Source organism: Cupressus sempervirens, chromosome 10, assembly GCF_028749045.1.
Source record: "Cupressus sempervirens isolate cs-2001-9-10 chromosome 10, ASM2874904v1, whole genome shotgun sequence".
NCBI lineage: Eukaryota > Viridiplantae > Streptophyta > Pinopsida > Cupressales > Cupressaceae > Cupressus > Cupressus sempervirens.
This window is the reverse complement of record NC_143127.1, coordinates 694,814,043-694,832,934: the sequence shown is the minus strand read 5'-3', so window position 1 is coordinate 694,832,934 and position 18,892 is coordinate 694,814,043. Positions and strand designations below refer to the sequence as shown.

The 18,892-nt window shown below is 33.2% G+C and overlaps 1 pseudogene; it reads right to left on the bottom strand.

Moving 5' to 3' along the window:
• Positions 1-13,408: 13,408 nt before the first annotated feature.
• LOC149535738 (potassium channel AKT2-like) overlaps positions 13,409-18,892 on the bottom strand; it is a 42,097-nt pseudogene continuing 36,613 nt past the window's right edge.

Genomic DNA, 18,892 nt, shown 5'->3' with positions numbered 1-18,892 from the left:
TAAATTTTACTTCAAGATGTCAAAGAGGAAAATTTTGTAGTCATATTATTTTATATATTGTCTTTGGCATAAGATATCAAAGAGGGAGAATGAACTTGGTTTGATATCAAAGAAGGAGAGTTTTCTATCAGAAGAAGATGTTAAAGACAAAGTTTGTTGACAGAGGGAGAAACTAAAGGTAGTGAGAGTTCACATTGATAGAGGGAGTTCTCATGGATGAGAATTAAAATGAAACTAAGGATATTTTCTTGACTTTATTTTTTCCTAAAATTTCATTTTATTATGACATGTTGTGTTGCCATCAATTCCAAAGAGGGAGATTGTTAAAAAAAATTGGTTAAATATGTATTGTCTTTGATGTTACACAAAATGTCATATCTTTATGAGATAGTGTATGCCAAGCTCACTCAGGAAATGAAGACAATATCTTGTGTCTGTCGAGCATTCTAGTGTTTACCAAGTTTAGAAGGTAGTGACTATTGAGTTCACTCCAATGTCAAAGAGAAGTTCACAGAACTTGACTATTAACTGAGCTCACTCGAGTAACAAAGGAAAAGTTGTATGGAACTAGTGTTAGCTGAGCTCACTTGGTTAATAAAGGAACTTTGGGAAAATGTAGTCTTAACCAAGTTCACTTGGTTAACAAAGGAAAATTAGTTTTGAGTTAATGTCTACCAAGTAGGGTTGACTAGCAAAGGATTTTCTTGTTTTGGCATATTGAGTTCAATGGATTTTTTTGTTTGTTCTAGCTAAATGAGGAGATGAATATTAATTATTGTAAGTTATATTCAAGCTAAATTGAGAATGTGTATAATATAAATATAAGGTCAAGTTGAGGATTGAATGTGTGTGAGCGTATGGAAGAATAGAAGATGCTTAGAGGAAGCAAATTAGAAGAAAAAGAAAAATATCCTTGAGGAGCTACAAAGATACATTTGATCAGGAATGATCAAGTACTCAAGCCAGAATTGAGATCTATAATCAACATTTTAATTGCATCAAAAATTAGGTCATATCATTGTTACTCTCTAGCCATTATAGCAACGATCTAAATCTCTTAGTAGAGTTGGCTTAACAACTTTTTGTAAATCCTCTAACAAGGTGGCATTTCTAGATTGAAGTGTCTAAAGACCTCTAACAAGGTCACTCCTAACAATGTGATTAAATCTTTTAATAGGGTCACACCTAATAGTTTTTTTTAAACCTTTAACACGGTTGACTCCTAACTAGGCTCACTTTAGAAGAGTGAACATTAGTAACTAGTTCCAATTGGTGGTTTTTCCCAAATTGGATTTCCACGTTAAATCTTGGCGTCACTTGTGTTCATGCTATTTCTTTAATGTGTATGCAACTAATTTAACTAAAGTTAATCAATAAAAAATCTTAAATTTTGCATTAGTTAGAGTTTTTATTGTAGTGGTTACCAAGTTACAGCATAATACCAATATTAACCGACTTCCCATGTGTTTACCAATCAACAACATTTTCAATAGTGTTTATGTTTTATGCTAACATTTAAGGGATCTAAGATTTATTTTAGTAGTAATTGATTCAGCCCACCTCTCTTAGTTACTCTTATATTTCCACACTCCTTTCTATTTTAGCTTCCATCTCCTTTGCGCTCATCACTTTGGGAGGTACATTGTTGGATGGCTTTGAGACATGGCTTCTTAGTACTCTCTGGGGAGGGGGCAGGTGGGGGTTTTTCTTCAATTATATTATTCTCTTTGAGAAGTCTATTACTTATTTCTATACAGGTGCCAAACCTTGGAAAAATTGATGCTTCCTCCTATGTTAGTAGCTATTCTATACATAGCTTAGCCTCTTATTCTTTAACCTCATATCCAAAAGGTGTCAACCAGTGGGTTCTTGGTTGAACTGCACAAATGATGCACTTATCTATTCTTACAAAAAAAAATGTCATTCTTATAATTTTACACTAGACTCATGGGATACATTTCCTTTTGAAAGTTCTTGAAATAATCTCATAGCATGAAATTACCTTTTCCTTCCAATTTCCTATAGAGCTCACTTATCTACATGGTTATAAGTTGGTCTTATCTCCACTTGCAGAGTGGGGACCTTGGCAAGTCTCCTCTAAGATAGAAAAATATGAAAACCAATATTGGAGAAAATATTAGAGTATGATCTTTATGATTATTCATGGTTTTACCTAGGTTTTCCATCATCTGTGGGACATGTATCCTCATAGGTCAATCAATGACTTGTTGTGAATGGTTTGAAATAATCCATAAGCTATGTTTCTAGGGATTTTATTTTCCCTGCTATAGTGGGACATTTTCTTCCCCATTACCATGGCTGCAAATCTAATCTTTGGATTTGAAATCTCATTCATTGTGCATCTCATTGCATCTTGGGCCAGTTTCCCTTTTGTGATAGTAGCCACTTGTTTTTCCAACACAACATTCATGGACAAATCAATTTAAGTTGCACTAAATCTGTTTACCCTCTTTATTAAATCCTTTATGATCTCATATGGCTTATCTAGCAATATGTACTATTCATGGATTTGGATCAAAACAAATCTTACCCATTCTTTGTGAAATAAATCAAGTATGTCTACTATTCTTCTTAGCATAGAATTCTTTAGGTCACTATGTTCATCCTTCAAGAATCCTAAGAGAGGAATGAGTTATACATCTTGCATATTGCTTTATCACCTAGATCTTGTATTTCTACCTCTATGTATGAGCTTACATATTCCAAAAGCAAAACATAATCATGCAGAGATGGCAATCCTACTCTTTCTTCCTCATATTTTCCTTTTAAAATTATGCCCTCATAGTCAAGATGATCACTCTATCTTTCATCTATTAGATTAACTATATATTTTTCTTTAGCCATTATCCCCTTGCATGTTTCTGGATTTGCTAATGCACTAGATTACATAAATTACTTGCAATTTGTTGTTATCTTTCTTGTAGTGTCTTCACAAATTCACTTAGAGCACTTAGAGTTTCACAAGCTTACAAGAACAAGTAATTTCAATCTTGTAAAATGATGAATGACATGCAACCTATATATTATGTTGTATATTTTTAAAATTTGGGTTATAATGGTTAGCAAAATATTCACTTACCACAATACATATGTCATTAGTGTTTTTAATCTACCTTGCAACAATCACTTTTCACCCTTCATTTTGTGATCAATAGGTTGAACTTGATTCCTAATAAAACAATCATTTGGTATTTTTACTTGTCGTAATGTGTCTTACTAGTTTAGACTAGGGGACCAATTTTAAGATTTTTTCTTTTCTTTTCTAACCCCTCTAAGATTAATGATCTTAGTTTTTCTATGAGGTTTTACCAATGACCGAAACTCTTATGACTTCATTAGGCTTCATTGCCTCTAATACTCCACTCTTCTTCATCCATGTCTTAGTTAAGTACTTATCTAATTTTTAAAATTTTTTTCTCTTTTCTTTACTAATCAAAGACTTGTTGTTTGGTCATCTACTTCTTCTACAATCCCTTGCAAGATGACCAATTTTGTGATAGTTATAACATATCACTCTGATATCTTTCCATGGCCGGGTGTTGCTCCTTTGATTCATCCTTATCCTACACTATCTTGTTGGATAAACATCATTTCCATAGATCATGCAAATGGGTGAAGAAAACTTGTCCCTCCTAGTGGGACTTATTGCTTTTAGATATGATTGGTTAGATCGTGTTCTTTCTTTGCATTTCTCCACTTTATGTCCATACTTGTTTCAATAGTATAAATATCCATTGATTCTCTTCCCATTAAAATGAGATATGCGTTGTTGTGTTGTATGAACATAGAGATGAAAATTATTGTAGTTCCTGTCAAAGGTACACTACTTAACATGTGTTATTTGTTTGAACCAACACAAGCTAGATGTATGCCCTTCTTTGTCACATTAATAAAAAGTGGGTTTGGTAGTTTTCTTAGCTTTTGGAGATGTGCTTCCTTGTCTTCTATTGTCCTGATTGTCTCCTACTAAGGTTTTGCCTTTTTCAACCTTGCTGTCACCTTCATAACTAAGACTGATTGTGCTCTTGTTTCTTCTTTGGGCTCTTATTTTCTCATCTATTTTCATTGAGCTCTGTTTGAACTTTCTCAACTTTTTTTTCCTTTTATTTATACTCTTTGACTCTCTAATTAGCTTGAGTACTTTTTCTATTAGCTACAAGAACTATTCATTGTGAGGGGGACTATTCTCTTCTAAAATTTGTACTGGTTCTGCCCTTGCTTCTTCTAGCTTCTATTTCAGCTCCATCTTTTGCTAAGATGGCATTGTCTCATTCGTTTTGAGCTTTTCTCACCTCTCTTGTAAAATCTTCTTTCTCTCTTCTTATTTGAGAAAAGATTTCTTTCAACTTATCATCTCCATCATCAAGTCATATATGACTTCATCTAATTCTTCAAAGCCACTATGATCTTCCATTTTTTTTATGACATCTTTACTTTCAATTTGCCTTTGAATCATCAATTTCTTTCTCTTAGTCAGAGACTTCCTTAATTTGTCCTTCAAATCTTCAATGGTTTCAATTGCTTTATCGAGCTGATTTTACAATCTGTGAGTTGCCATTAGATCTACCATTAAGCTGTCAAGCTTGTTACCAAAAGGATTTGTGATTTTATACCAATTATTGGTCCCAACTAGTACTAGGAGTGGGGTGAATCAGTATGAACACTCTGACTAGTTTTCTAAACTACCGTTCTTACAAGACTATGCAATAACCACTTAATAACTAAAGTAATGATACATGCCATGAAATAAAACCATAAAAAATAACACATAAAAGAATTCATCAAGTGACACACATATTTATATGTGGAAACCCTCAATTAGAGCGTGAAAACCATAGAGGGAGTAATATACCCACTCGCCATTATAATGCATGTAAAGGGTTTCTTGGTCAAGAGCTATATCTATTTCTTTTGGAAATACATCCTAATAAGAATGTATATAACCTGCTAGGGTTAAAAAAGCCTCTAAAAGCTACCTTGTTAGAGGATTTGCAAAAGCTTGCTAATGAAGCTTTAGAAAGAAATCTAATGTATGATCTAAAGATAGCATTGTCTTTCCTCATAGATGTCCATTGCGTATCTTTGAAGATACTTTGATATCCCCATTTACTTTATAAGAACCTTAGTGTCACTTTTGGCCTCAGTTGTTTAGAACAACCTATCACTATATCACTCCTCCCTACAACTGCTTTCCTTGTGAGATTGTACTTCAAAAAACTCCCTGTTATTACTCTTTTAGTAATTGGTTCACTTAACAACAATGTTCACAAAAATCTCTCTTCATTCTCTCCTTTTTCAAAATGAAATCTGACCGCCTTTACGTACTTGGTGATATTAGGGAATAGTTACCCATGACAAGTATCTTGCTGAATTTTGAATTCCATGCCTGAGTTGTTCACAAAAAACCCATGACCCCCTACTTCTAAGCTCTAGGCTTGTAGCCCTTCTAGTCCATCTATGAGCCTATGTCTAGCCTCATCATTACTTGTTTGTGTCTCTTCACTCTTTGCTTCTATCAAATCTATTATAACTAGTCCCTTTCCTTGTTTCATCTATGGTGACTCTCCTCTCGATTGATCAATGATCACTTATCCTTTATGCTTATTTGTGGATGGTGGCTTAGACTTAATACTGTCATCTATGCATACCAGTTTACTCTTCTATTGATGATAATGTTACCTTGTAACATCTCCTTCCCTTGACTGGTAGCAAATCAATGACAACACAATTATACAAACATTGATTCACTAAGACTTGTGGGATCAACACCATGTTCTATAGTTACAAAAACAAGTATTGTTTCAGTCTTGTTTTGTTTGATATGATGTTTATATTAATAAGTTTATTTAATTCTTTTATGTTTTTTATGTTTTGCCTCTCAAACCTATTGGTTTTTTTCAACTATTAAGCAACATAATACTTAATATCAAGATAATAAAGAATACAATAACCTAAGGATCAGCTACTTACCATAAACAATTACTTGCTCTTCAAATTTGAACCCAACTTCAACAAAATCATAAGAGATTTTCTACTCTTTAGGCTTTGCAAAACCAAGGTGCACCTGAGGGATGAAATATTTTCACACTGATATTACATACATATTTTATTCATTTCATGAAATTCAACAACAACACACATCCCTTTTAGCATATTTGGTCACAATTCTTCTTAGATTTACAAACAATTCTATGCAATATCAACTTACTACAATACAAGAATTAAATGCAAACAAGTGCTAACCAGCATTGACATTCTTCAAACAGTAAAGTAAAATAGATTTTGAATTTAAGCTTGATTCTTGTTCATGATCTTTCCATCTATGGATTGAATCAATAGATTAGTGCCTCATCCATTAGGATTCACAGTCCATTCAATTTCTAGATCTAATTGACTGCATTACAATCAATACTATTAGCAATTCTCATTGAAAATCATTCTTATAGACATCCTTCCTATTACCATTGAAACCCTATCAACTTCACTAAAGCATTTACTTAATTCATTGAATTAAAAGAAATAGTGAATTGACATACAACTTGATTTAACTACATTGAATTGAACAAGCTTTGCTCATACAACTTCAAAATGATTAGGTAATAAAAGTAGAGACAATATTCAGCAAGAACAGTTATGGGGACAGTTCAACTTTGTATTAATTTCCTTTGAAAATTGTATACAATTGAAAGGAAACTTAGAATGACTCAAGATCCTGCAAGAATAATGTATTCTTAGATATTTGCAGAGAAAGATATTATAAAGTTTACATCAAGAAACTGGCTGAACAAACCTAGTAAAATACTAAAATTATGCAATAATTCAGACCATTTCTCTAGCCTTGGAATCTCACTTATATAGTGTGAGATGCAACAAGCATCAGGCATAGAGAATTGATAGTTTTGCTTTAGACAAATTTTTGTGCAATAGAAAAAAAAAACTTTACATCATAATATTCTCTTTTGGTGGGCCTATTTTCGATTACATTTTGAAATGCTACAAATTCCATGATTGGCTCTTTTATTATTCTAACTCCTCAGAGTATGTAGCCATCAAGTTTTCCAATGATGTGTCTGGTTTTGATTCATGCAACTTCACTTCAACTCGAGGCTCTACACTTTCATCATTATGAATTGTTAAAACAATTGTTATTTATGAATCCTCAATTACCACATCATCAGTTGGGGCCATTGTGCTTTCCTCTTGAGCTGGTTGTTCTTCTTTGTCTTCCTCTGCATGAACTGATGTTTCCTCTGTTTGATCTTCATCATGGTCCACATCCTCACTCTTTGTTTCCATATGTATTGAATACACAAAGTCTTCCCTCCATTTGTTTAAAACAATATCATCAGGCCAATCAAAATTTAGGATTTCACGCTACTTTTTTATTACAAAGCCTCCTATTTTGTCTATTTCAACAAATTCTTTTTTGATATCATTGTAGAACAACTGTACTTTGACATATTCTTCATTAGTCATTGCCCACAGCACATGTCCCTTTTCATTAATAACCTCATTCATTCTACGGCAAAATAAATCACCCAATTCCTTCCCCCACTCTTCCTTTTCTTTTATCTTATCAATCTCTTTGAGTGCACTGGGGAACATATCAAATTTCTCTCCTATATATTTTGAAAAAAAAATCATTATTCTCTTTTGAATAGGAACCCTTTTCTCATCAAATTCCATCAAATTATTGGTTATATCAAAAGTTTTCTCTATTTGTTCACAAGATAAATAGATAACTAAGATATAGATAAGAGTAATATCTTTATCTCTCTCACTCCATTTTTGCACAATGGCTTCAAAGTGTCTTCAACATTTCTTATTTCATTCCACATATCAAGGATCCCCACCAAGTGGTCATAGAATGCTGGCCAGTCAATCTTATCTACTAAGTATAAGATTGTTTTTCTAAGTTTTTCCTCATATTGATTATTTAGCTCAACCTGAAATTCCCAAAACTTATTCTTCTCTTCTTCAAACTCATCTCCAATATAAAATTCTAGCCTTTGTGGGGTATCAGGCAATTCTACAATTGGAGTAGACTTGAATGGATCAACAGGGGGGGTGAGGGTATGTAACTCGAGGCCTGCTTGATTCTCCCACCTTTCTCTTTCCTAGCTATTTATCCAACTAGGATATTTGATTCTCCAGTAGTTGTATCATGTTTCCTCTTTCGTCATATGCTTTTAATACTTCTTCAAATTTTGCATTGAGTTCTAGGAATTTATGCTTTTCTTTTCCAACAACCACTGAGCTGAAATCCACCACTTGTTTAGTCATCTTGGTGACTTCCTCACTGTCCACTTCATCAAATTTGTACATTGTAAGAGTAACAGTATGCTCTGCATTGGAAATTTCTTGTATCCTGGTTTTTTTTTTTACAATGGACCAAATTACCAATGCTTGGTGGTCATTGCTATACTTAACTCCTCTATGAGCTTGCAAAATTTCTTCTTCAATCTTATACTGTACATCTTTTTTCCTTTCTAACAAAATAAAAAATCATAGCATTAGCTATGTCCCATTCAGGTAAAATCAAAACACCTAACTCTTTCAATAATTGTCTTCCAGCTTTAGGGGTTAATTGGGAAAAGTCCTCCAAAAATTTGGCTTTTACCTCCTCCTCAACCTCAAATCCCAACTTATTTGGTATCTCTGTTGTTATTGTTTTGGCATTTAGCCTCAAAATTGTCATTGTTTCTCCTCCATAAAAATTGTGCAAAAGCTCTAAACTTTACAAAATTTTCATCATCAATGAATTTTTTAAAAGCTTGTAAAATTATAGGGTCAATCTCCCTACTTCTATAGTTAGCAATAGTAAGGTCGAAGGATGGCATATGAGGCTCTTCAGGCACTCTTTCAATATCAGCTGTTGTAACAACTATGTCTCCCTCCCCTCCAATTTTCCTTAGCTATTCTCTTAGAGATGCCTCATCATCTATTTTGAGTGGAGTCTGGGAAGGTGAGTATTCTCATGCTTGAGAAGATGACCCTTGTGCCAACTATTTTTTCTTGGGAGCACTAATGTCAGAGGGGCTCTCTGATCTTGGCCTTATGTAAGGGGGACTGTACTGTATATTTTGAGCTACAACATATCTAACCCTCCTCTACAGTGTATATTGTTCTAGATGCACAACCATTCTTCTATTTATTCTCCTTTCCACCTCAGAAGATCTATCTGGGTGTGCTCTTGCCAAGATGTTCTTCTTCTCATTTAAAGTTCACATTATTCCAAGAAAATTATTCATCAACATATCCATTTTGGCTCCCCAATATTTCTTGTCTGCCAGAGGGTCATACTTGGGCTCGAAGGCATTGATGAAATCCGAAACCTTGCTATAAACTACCCATTTTTCTTTTCTGATTTCTTGCTCTTGTAATGAAAATATATTTCTAATGCATCATTCGGGAAGTAAACATTCTGTATATGAGCTTTAGCTTTACTTCTTTCCCTAAGGAGGTCATAGAATCTCTTTAGATCAATGTAGCGAGCATGTGATTGAGCCATTTGATATTTATCCAAAAAATTCTCCAAACTTCTCCATCCTTTCTTAACAAAGACAAATTCATGTACAACAGTGATCACTCTGAAGAATGTACCTTTGCCTTTTCCTAGCAGATCCCTTTCCTTAATTGATCCAATCTACCATAACAATTATGCAATTCCTACCTTCAAAGGCACTTGGTAGGGTAGCACATGGGGTTTTCCTAAAAAGCTATAGACTCTAAAAATAGTGGAAACAGGATATGGGATGATATCCCCCACAATTATGACTGACCAACAACCCCTTGGTATGATCCTTAGGTCTTATCAATTCTAACAAGGGTTGGGGTATCCTAGGGCTGTCCCCTCTCAGTAGTAATCGAAACCTTGATGCATAATATCTGTCAAATCTAACAAAGTTGGCATCTATGACCTCTCATGTCATGTCAGCACTCTACAATTGAATTGGGAGTTTCTCTCTGTCTCTCTCTAGTTCCAATTTCATTTCTTTGGAGAAAAAGGTAACTCCTTTGTATAAAAATATGTACATCAACAAAGAGTACCAGCAAAAAGGCCTATTAACCTTGCCTTGAGCTATTCCAATAAGACCATTGTGAATTTCCTCAGCTAAGTAGGTGGCAAAATCAAGAATTAAGCTCATCCCAAACTACAGAGTCTGAGCTATGATGAGAACAATAGAGCCTTGAATATAATCTTGCTCATCCATTCGAAATATTTTGCAGAGAGAAAAATATAAGGCATGTGCCCTAGGATTAAAATATTTCTTCATCAAGGGCTCTAGGGTATTTGGTGTGACCACATTTGCTAAAAGGGATGTGTGTTGTTGTAAAATATCATGAAATGAATAAAATATGTATGTAATATCAATGTGAAGATCTTTCATCCCTTAGGTGCACCCACCTTGGTTTTGTAGAGCCTAAAGAGGAGAAAATCTCTTATGATTTTGTTGAAGTTGGGTTCAGATTTGAAGAACAAGTAACTGTTTATGGGAAGTAGCTGATCCTTAGGTTATTGTATTCTTTATCATCTTGATATTAAGTATTATGTTTCTTAATAGTTGAAAAAACACCAACATAACCCACCTTGTATTGTGACAGGGAGCGTGATTGGGGCTTTTCGCCAGGACCTTGCAATGGGTGCCGCCCCTTGACTCTGTCTTGGGGGAGCTACACCCAAAACCCCATAGAATAGTCTTGGGGGAAACCACACCAAATGAAGAGGGAGAAAATAACCTCTGAGTCTGATTAGGCTCCACACAATAACATTCACGGTGCACCAATATATTAATTTCACCTTTATCTCACGTCTAAATGCATTATATGCTATGACGAGAACTTTGGCGCTTTGCATCTCTTTTTCCAAACTACATTGTTAAAACCAACAATGATTCTTGTTGCTAAAACCCATGATTCTATTGAGAATTTCTACACAATAAGATCAAACACAAGGGCATGGATGCTTGGCTTTGAGAAATCTAACCTAATTTACACATAGAGATATGTCACAATATACGTGGATTTATAGACCTTAAGAGTGTATCTACTCTACATAGTTGTGGTCATTTGAGCTCACCCTTTCCATCAACAAAAAAACTTTTGTTCCCTTTTAGTAAATGTCTTACAATTTCAATACGCAAGTAGACTAAAAATTTATAATATAACACGTACACAAAAACTAAAATGTTGGAGAACCTATCAACAAATAAATGATAAATACATCTTAAAATATTATCATCAACTATCTTATTATATCATCAAATTTTTATTGGTTTAAGTAATGCTCATGTTTGTCATTCTTTTTTTATTAAAGACTTATATCAAATCTAAATTCATTTATGTGCATGTTATAGAAGCATAAGTCTTATATTAAACCTCTTTAACTAAGAGCAAAACAAAAAGGATATTCATTCTACTAAAATTAAACAAGACGTGATCTCAACCTAATCTCATATAATGTTGGAGCCTTTTACTCAACAAGTTTGATCCTCAATGGCTCATTTAAACTATTCAACTTTATCCATTATGGTGTCACAACTTTGCACTCAACAAACCTTAATAGTTGGTGATTCATTTTAAAATTATTTAATTTTATGTTTGTGTTTAAAAAATATTCAATTTAAATATACTTTTTAATTTTCTTAAAAAATGGATTCATCTCTATTCATTATGGGAGCACAAGCCATATGTTGCGTCTCTTTGGTTACAAGTCAAGGATTAAGGGTGTTTAGTATTTCAAAGTCATCAATCTCATGCTTTATGATGTCAAGACCTTACACTCAACAAAATTTGATTTCTAATAGCCCATTTAAAACCATTTTACTTTATCTTAAACCAAAATCCCACTAACCTCTTCAGCTTATTTTTCAATAGTAAGCAACTATAATTTGATTTGAAAATAAATTTTACCCTCTTCACTTTTTTTCTAATAATAAGCAACTATAATTTGATTTGAAAATAAAATTTACCCTCTTCCCCCCTTTTTTTTTAAATAATAAGCAACTATAATTTGATTTGAAAAGAAATTTTACCCTTAAAATTATGAAAATGTAATATATTTATAAGTCAAACCTTAAAATTGACCAGATTCAACTTATATACGAAAAGAAGAAAGTAAAATCATAATAAAAAAATTAAAAACATTAGAAAATCCCAAGAAAGAAAAGCCCACACATTTATTGGACTTTTCCCACGATTGGCAAATTGTAGGAAGATAACGCCAAATAAGGAATGACAATATTGAATTCATCCCACACTTTTGTCGTCGCTAGGCACAAGGGACGTGCGTACCACCGCAATTGTCGGGCCACAAATGCATTTTTCTTGTTCGCATGCCAACGTCTTTATATTTAATTAATTGTTAAAGCAAGTTAAATTTATAAGTGCCTCAGATGACTCAAACACGCTAGGTGGGTTTTTAATTATATTTTCACTTATAAAAATAAAACAAAAATGACACTTCTACAAAGGAGATCGAGCTAAAATAATTAATTAGCATTATATTTATTTTGGTTTTTTTTCAGTATTATTATTATTATTATGTTGGTGGTCTTGTTTGCATTGTCGAATGTGTTTTGATAAGTGAGTCAAGGTGAATTTTCAAAAACCTCTTGAAGTATTGATCTAGGTTGTTCCCGTGATTAGTCAAGGTAGAGAGAATTGATCTTGGGACCTATATAGGAATACTCCAAAACCTTTAATTATTTATGCTACATTTTCTCACTTTTCTATTTTAGATTCTTAATTCTTCAAGATTTTTTTAAAAAATAACTATGAATCGTTATGAAAAAAGGCTTCTAAAATTTTGTGATTAGAAAATTCTTGATCACTAATTTGGACTCTAAAATTATTGTCTCTTATTGATGAAATATTCTAATATAAGTAATAGATAACTAAGAACTTTCCTTTATGATTTCTTTGTCTAAAGAGAGTTGTATGTGGATCACTTCTTATAGATTAGGACATCTCTATAATTTATTCCTTTATTTTCCTATTAATATTTAAATTTTCACAACATTAATTATAGATCTATGCTTTAGATGTTAGTGACATTACTATTTTTGATATACAAGCAACCAAAACTAGGGGGTTGTCCCTTTACAACAGTGGTGAAACAACCAATAGAAAACTAACAAACAGCCACAAAGACCCTCTAACGATTTACATAAAAAATATAAGTAACAACATAGCAGTAGTTGAAAGTACTAGAGTTTCTACTCTTAAAAGCAACGGAGTTTAACAAGTTAACAAAAGACATGTAGGTGGTCATTGCATCATACCACCTACAACCAATATCCAAGTTCAATAGAAAAGAAAAACCATCACCAGAGGATGGAGAGAAAAACTAGCAGAGTACCAAAAAACACCAAGCACTAGGAGGCCACTAACTAACATCGTTTTTCTTTCCTTTCCCAGCAAGGAGGACTTTGGCCCAGTCTTTGGCGAGGAAATTGTAGAGCAACTTCAAGTCCTCCTTCCCAAGGTCCTCCTCCTCCGACTCGTGAGCCAGAAGCTGGAGAGTGGTTGTAGCCGAATGGGTCACCTTTAGAGTGAACTTTGAGAAGAGGGTGAAGCCCTCCTCTAGCGCATTGCACCTATCCTTCAACTCCTGGAAGTCTTTATGAGTAATAACCCCATCCTCCGAAATACCTAGGTTTAGAGCCCTCTTGCAATTCACTAGAGAATTCCTTTTGTCCTACAAATCCAGATTGTTAATGGGGACCCTAAAAATTTCCATCCCATCTTTCCTTATAAGGGAGGAGATAGTGTTCGGGGAGGCTTTATCATGTTTGGGGTTATCTTGGTTATAAGCAGAAGAGAGGGTGATGGTAGTGGAAATATGCGTGGGGTCGGGAGGGATCCTTGGTAGGGTTCTCTACCTCAAAATCCTAGGTACCATCGGTAGTGTCATCCCACTTCTCCACTTCTTTATCAATCTCACCCTTCCCTTTCTCCTGACCATCCCTCAGGATCTTATCACTCTCCTCTAAAATGGTATCTTCTTCCTCCTCTTGAGAGTTGTAAGAAACAATAAGATAGAGCAAGGAATGAAAAACAATCCAAGTAAGTTAAGTGTGAAACAATGTTACCATGAGATAAGCAAAATCCAAGAGCATACACCAAGATAGTTCAACAATGGAGACAAGGATTTATAAGGGGAAAGTAAAGAAAACCCCTTGTGAGTATTATAAATGAAGGCAAATTCCTAGAGAGAAGAGAGAGAGAGAGAGAGTGGTGGAGCAAAATAGCTCAATACAATAACATCAAAGTGATGTGTAGAGAAGAAGAGAGAGGAGCATCTCTTTTAAAGAGATGAGAAAGGAGTTGCATGTGTTCGCATGTGTAACTCCCATTTCTATGAATGCCACATTCATAATAGGTGTGTGCAAAGTGTCACAATCCTCTTAAGAAGGATAAACTAAATTCCTTAATAAAGGAATTATAAAAATGAGTTGTCCTCACATGTGGAATAAAGGACAAATAATGACATGTCCTCCACATGTGTACAATAGAAAAAACTACATTTAGGGATCCTTGGAATATCCCAATTAAATACATCCAAGGGAAGATTAATGTTTCTAACACCACCCCTTAATCTTTACTTGGGGAGTTTACATCAAAGGGTTGTAAACCCAAATTTTCACAATGAAATTGAAATCTCTCTTTAGAAAGTGGTTTTGTCAAAATATCAGCCACTTGATGTTCACCTTTACAATAAAGAAGAGTAACTTTCTTGTCTTCAACTTGTTCTCGAATGAAGTGATGTTGAAGTGAAATATGTTTGGTCCTTGCATGAAAAACTGGATTCTTTGCCAAGGCAATAACACTTTGATTGTCACAATGTAGAGGGGTAGGTTCTTGTGGAGGTAGACCCAAATCTTCAAGAAGTCTTCTAAGCCATAAGGCTTCCTTAGCTGCATTGGTACAACCTTTGTATTCAATTTCAGTTGAGCAAAGGGAAATAGAGTGTTCTTTTTTACTTTTCCAAGAAATTGCACCTGAACCAACAAAGAAACAATAGACACAAGTGGATTTCCCATCATTGGGATCTCCACCTAGATCAGAATCAGTATAGCCATGTAAAATAAATGCAGAATTGGCATCATAAAATAATCCCATATTAATAGTTCCTTTAATGTACCTTAAGATTCTTTTAGCAACTTTAAAATGTGTTTGTTGACGTTTAGACATAAATCTAGAAACTAAACCAACACTATAAGCAATATCAGGTCTAGTAAGAGTTAAATAATTTAAATAATTTAAACTTCCTACCAATTGCCTATACAAAGTTTCATCAACAAAAGGAGTATTCATATCAGCCATTAATTTAGTTCCTAATTCACATAGAATTGAAACATGGTTAGAATCATTCATCTTAAATTTTTCTAAAAGGTCATGAGCATACTTGCTTTGAGAAAGAAAGATACCCTTAGGAGTTTTCCAAATTTGCATACCTAAGAAGTAATGTAAAATACCTAAATCAGTCATCTGAAATTTCTGTTTAAGTTGAAACTTAATATCAAAAATCAAAGCATCTGAACTAGAAGTGAGAATTAGATCATCCATATAAATAATAACAATGATAATATCATCTTCAGTATGTTTAATATACAAATTAGGATCATTCTTACTTCTAGAAAAGCCTTGAGAAATAAAGAATGAATTAATTTTAGAATACAATTCTCTAGGTGATTGTTTAAGACAATAAATAAATTTTTTCAATTTGCAAACCAGATTTTCACTACCTTTCTTAACAAATCTAGGAGGTTGAGCCATACAGATTTGTTCATGTAAATCACCATTTAAGAAGGCACTTTTAACATCCATTTGATGAATGGGCCAATTCATTTTAGATGCTAAAGCAAGAACTAATTTGATAGTAGGCATTTTAGCAACAGGAGCAAAAGTTTCATTATAGTCTAATCCCTCAATTTGTGAAAAACCTCTAGCAACTAATCTAGGCTTAAATTTATTAATTTCATTATTAGCATTCAATTTTGTTTTGTATAACCATTTACATGTAACTATATTCTTGCCACGAGGTAACTTGACTAAGTCCCAAGTTTGATTAGAGATTAAAGAGTCATATTCCTCTTGCATGGCCTTTTGCCAATGAGGTTGAGAGTTAGCTTGATCAAAAGACTTAGGATTAGTAGAATTCATAATAGTAGTCATCAAAGCATAATTACAATAATTAATCCTTCTATCTTTAATTCCCCCAAATCTAAAAATATAGTCATCACTTTCATTGATTAAGTTTTGAGCCCATTTAGGTTTACATTTAGTTGTAATGGAATCATCACTAGAGGAAGAATCATTATCAATAAAAGCATCATTAGTAGCTACTTGAATATCATTACTAGTAGAAGCAAAAATAATAGGTGGTGCTTGAGTTGTAGGGTTAAGAGGAGTAGGGTTAAGAGAAGGAGGTTAGTCCTCCACTAGCACAATTTTAGTGCCACTAAATTTTGCATCATGTGTAGTAGAATAGTCATGTACACCATTTTCTGCAATACAAACATCTCTAGCAACTTGAACTTTGTTAGTAGTAGAATCATAAACACGATAACCCTTAGTGTTTTGATAATAACCAACAAAAATATAAGGAGAAGAATTAGCATCTAATTTATGTCATTTCTATTTAGGATTATGAATATAAGCAATAGATCCAAAAATTTGTAAGTGATGTAAATCAGGTTTCCTACCAGACCAAGTCTCTTCTGGAGTAATATCCTTGAGAGCTTTGGTAGGAGTCCTATTAAGAATATAAATTGCACAAAACATGGCTTCAGCCCAAAATTTATAATGTAGATGCTTAGCATGCAACATGCATCTAGCCATTTCTACAATGGTCCAATGCTTTCTTTCTGCCACACCATTTTGCTGTGGTGTATAAGGAATAGTAAGCTCATGTTTAATTCCACATGATTTCAAATAAGAATGAAAAACATTATTCACATATTCCTTTCCATTATCAGTTCTGAGAATTTTAAGTTTAAAACCAGAATGCCTTTCAACATATAACTGAAATTCAATGAATATATCAAGAACTTGATCCTTGCTATGCAAAAAATAGATCCAAGTTCGTCTAGAAAAATCATCAACAAAGGTAAGTGCATACCGAGAACCTTGGATGGAGTTATTCTCCATGAGGCCCAAAAGGTCACACTATGGACAAGGTACAACTTATGAGTTGCCCGCCATGATTTACCACTTGAAAGGGCTCCCTATGCATCTTACCACTCATACAACCAGTACAAGAAATCTTAGAAGGAATAATATGAGGCAAGCCATCAACCATATTGCTTTTTTGCATTAAAGTAATATAATATGAATTTAAATGGCCAAGACTTTCATGCCATACATTGAAATCAATGGAAGTATGTAAAGAATATCATGAACTAGAAAATTCATGGAATTTAAATAAACTGTCATTATCCATTTTAGCATGAGCAATCACTTGCTTAGTTTGAGGATCTATCACATTACACATATCTGTATAGAATTCAACTTTATAGTCTTGACATAACTTTGAAATAGAAAGCAAATTAGTTTTTAGATTAGGAACATACAGTACATCACACAGTTTACCATTAGAAATAGTTACATCACCTAAGCCTTCAACTTTACAAGTCTGATTATTAGCAAGCTAAATAGGAATGTTAGTAATATCAGGTTGTAGAAAATCAAAAATTTCCTTATGAGAAGTGACATGTTGTGAAGCACCACTATCAACAATCCACTCTAAAGGTCTACAAACATTACAGCTACAAGTAAAAGCATGACGAGAATTAGAACCATTAGAGTTACCTTTTTTATGATTTGATTTTTGATTATGGTTACTGTTGTTCATAGGGTTTTTATCATTTTTCTTTTTAAAACAGTTATTGACAATATGACCATCTTTGCCACAATAAGAACAATGAGGTTTGGAATTTGAATGATTCCTTTGATTATTATTATTACGATTGTTATTATGATGATTGTTATGGTTATTGTTATTATTGTTATATTTGACATTAGATTTATTATTGGAATTATTAGAATTATTATTATAGCATTTTTTTATTATTATGATGATTATTGTTATTTGAATGAAAGTTATTACTATTTGAATTTTGAGACATAAATGCATGTTCAGTTGATTTAAGAGTACCAAACTGAATTAGCTTAGCTTCTTTCCATCCTAATAAATTTTGAAAAATAACATAAGCTAATTGAGTAGTTAATGTAAGAATAGCAAGTTGTGCATGAATATTAATTATAAACTGTTGAAACTGTCTAGGAAGACACTTTTTAAGAATAATATGAATTAATCGAATGTCATCTAACTGAACACCTAAAGCAACAAGATGACTTTTAATAGAATCAAATTTTAACAAAAAATCATCCATGGTCTTAAAATCTGTATACCTAAGATCTTCAAGTTGATCTTGCAACTGTATTTTGTGGGATTCATCTACACTATCATACTTGGTTTGCAAAATTGACCAGGCGTCATGAGCTTTAGAACAATGAGCAATTAAAACATATAAATTTGGAATAATGGAAATACCAATTAAACCTAAAGCTTCTTCATTTTTAAGTTTCCAAGTATCTTTTTCATCTTGGGTAGTCGCTAAACCAGGTTCAATAGAAGGATCATGTAGTGCCTACCCCTAGTTCACATTTTGTTTTAATTTCCAAACTCTTTTAGGCTAGTTTTATACTTGATGTTTAGTAGCATTACTTTCAGATTATCAGATGTTGTTTTACACTCAATTTATTATATGATGAGATTACTTGGTACTCTATATTTCATGCATGTATGATGATTATTCAATGTTTTCAATTATCGATGATGATTAGTTAGATGGTTTATTATCAC